This window comes from Corapipo altera, unplaced genomic scaffold (assembly GCF_003945725.1).
Source record: "Corapipo altera isolate COAL_440 unplaced genomic scaffold, ASM394572v1 58610, whole genome shotgun sequence".
Taxonomy (NCBI): domain Eukaryota; kingdom Metazoa; phylum Chordata; class Aves; order Passeriformes; family Pipridae; genus Corapipo; species Corapipo altera.
In genome coordinates, this window is record NW_020888371.1 from 1 (window position 1) to 2,675 (window position 2,675).

At 42.7% G+C, this 2,675-nt stretch overlaps 1 long non-coding RNA gene across 1 annotated transcript; it reads right to left on the reverse strand.

Moving 5' to 3' along the window:
- Positions 1-116: 116 nt before the first annotated feature.
- Positions 117-1,774, reverse strand: LOC113941944. The gene is made up of 2 exons (XR_003525799.1): positions 499-1,774; positions 117-352 (listed from the first exon to the last, which is right to left on the reverse strand). It is a non-coding gene; the product is annotated as an uncharacterized LOC113941944 (long non-coding RNA).
- Positions 1,775-2,675: the final 901 nt, after the last annotated feature.

A 2,675-nucleotide genomic window follows, 5' to 3' on the forward strand; every position in this document is an offset into this window, starting at 1 on the left:
AAACACCTTTCTAGGGGGAAGGATTTCAAATTTTATACCAACATACCGTGTTTTTAATTATTATTTTCATATTAAATATTTATAATAACAGCTTAACACTAAGAATCCATATTAAATTACATTTTAACAAGTTTATTGGCTTTTTGGTGCTTAGTGAAACAGCGAGCTCCATTTCTTGACTTTCATATATCGATGTTATCTTTTAATGTCCCTCATCTCCTTAATTTCCAAAGACCTTTTCCATTCCAGATCACTGGAGAAACGTCAAAATCTTCTCCTCCTTTTCCTTCACTGCTCCAGGTGACATCTCCATGCCTTGTTTTGGGAACACTTTATGCAGCCACAGCTGAACCTGCAGGTGAATCAGTTCAAACAGAATTATCCCAGGAAAATTCTTTGACCAGGAATCAAAGCTCTTTTTTTTTTTTCCTGAGTTTTCTCTACTTCACTGCCCATATCCCTGAAATCAAAGCTGGATTTGCGTTTCCCTGTTTACACCCCTGAAATCAAGGCTGGATTTGCATTTCCCATTGCACTTCAATTCTGGCACCTTCAGGAAATTCTTCAATTTACAGAATAACTCTTAAATTTACAGAATAATTCCTAAATTTACAGGATCACATCTTCCTGAGGCGTTTTTACCTGGCGAAAAAAGGGCTGTTTTTGCATTGAAGGCCTTTGTAAAAACGACCACTTGGCGTCACAGCACTTGAGATCTTTTCAAAACCACCTGCCAAGAAACACAAGTGTTAAAAGTGATGTCTATAAAGTTATAAATTTTAAAAAATAGGGTTTTTTCCCCCCAGTTTTCCCCAGAACAACCCTTTTTTCCCAGCGCTCTTGTCCCGATCCCGTCCCTGCTGTGCTGGAATTCAATCCTTACTGACATTAAGGATTAATAAACTGCAGATCCTTAAATTAATAAACTGCATTAGTCCAGAGCATCTCAGGCCAGGCCTTTTAATCCCAGGAGAGCCCAATAAACCCCTCAGGATTTACTCTGAGGGATTTGATGCTCCCCTTGTTCCGCGGAGGCGTTTTTTGGGAACTGGGCCTGTTTTTTAGGAGCTGGGCCTCTATTTTGGGAGCTGGGCCTGTTTTCTGGGAGCTGGGCTTGTTTTTTGGGAGCTGGGCCTGTTTTTTGGGAGCTGGGCTCGTTTTTTGGGAGCTGGGCTTGTTTTTTGGGAGCTGGGCCTGTTTTTTGGGAGCTGGGCCCTCACGGAATTCACATCATTAACCGCTAATTAGCAAAAATTCGGCGGAATAAACAAAAATCCCTCCCTGAGCCCCTTTTCCACAGGCCCAGCCCTGCAGGATTTGCTGCTCCAAAGGCTCGGGATGGAACAAAACCCGAGCCAGGCCCAGCTCTCCCTGTCCCGCCACTGCCACGGACATTCCAAGGGGGAAAAAAGCGAGGGAGAGATGATGAAGTTCTGGGAAAAGCTCCATTTTCGCCTTTATTAGCACATTTTCCAAGGCCTGGGGAGCTTTTTAGGGATGAAGGAAGCTCTGGGAATGTTGGGATGGCGGCAGATATTCCCAAACAAAAGGCCAACGTGTGTTGCTACGATCCCAAGTCAAGCTGTTCTTTGGATTGTTGTAGTATTTTTTTTTCCCCAGCTCCTTTTTAGCTTTCCTTCTGTGTCCCTCTCGTGGTAATTGAGCAGAAGTGTCTCATCTGCAGTGGAATAACTTAATTCACAGCCTTCCAACCAGTTTTTCCCTGCAGTTTCAGTGCCTTTTTTTTGGTTTTGTTTTTTTTTTTAATAATAAAATAGATTCGATTGAAATTTTGTCAGTATAAAAGAGAAATATTTTTAATTAAAAAAAAACCAAACCCAAACCAAAACAACACAGGTATTCTTTTCCATTTATTACTATTCAGGTGGGGTAGAAGTTTAAGGAATTTTCATCTGAATTGTTTCCAAGGCCAGGATGGGGCTTGGAGCAACCCGGGATAGTGGAAGGTGTGGAAAGGTGTGAAGGGGGTGGAACTGGAGGAGCTTTGAGGTCCTTCCCACCCAAACCATCCCGGGATCCTCTAAGTTTTAAAACACTCCGAGCTCCTGGACATGAAATAAAAAGAGATGAAATAGAGAAGTGAGAGAATCAAGATTAAATGTGCAGAATAAACGTCTTGACTGCTTTTCTTCCTCTATAATATTTCGATTTATTGCTGGTCCAGCCCTTGCTCAGCTGAGATGTTGAACATTCCCAGAGCTCCTTCCTCCACATCTGGGCTCTAGTCCTCCCTGATTTCCCTCTTCCACACTTTCCACTATCCCAGGTTGCTCCAAGCCCCATCCTGGCCTTGGAAACAAGTCTCCAGATGAAAATTCCTTAAAATTTCGCCTCACCAGCATGGTGAGAAATGGAAGAGCAAAGAATAACTGTGTTGGGATTTTTTTTTTTAAATAAAAAAAATTTATCTTCTATATCGACAAAATTTCAGTCAAATCTATTTTATTATTAAAAAAAAAACAAAAAAGCTCTGAAACTGCGGGAATAAAAATTGGAAGGCTGTGAATTAGTTATTCCCCTGTGGATTGGCTGCTGCAGCCGTCACTCAAAAACAAGCCCCGCCTCCCACCTGTGTGGGCGGGGCCCACCCACCTCGAAGACCAATTGGCTGCCGCACCTGTCATTCAGAACCAAGCCCCGCCTCCCGCCTGTGT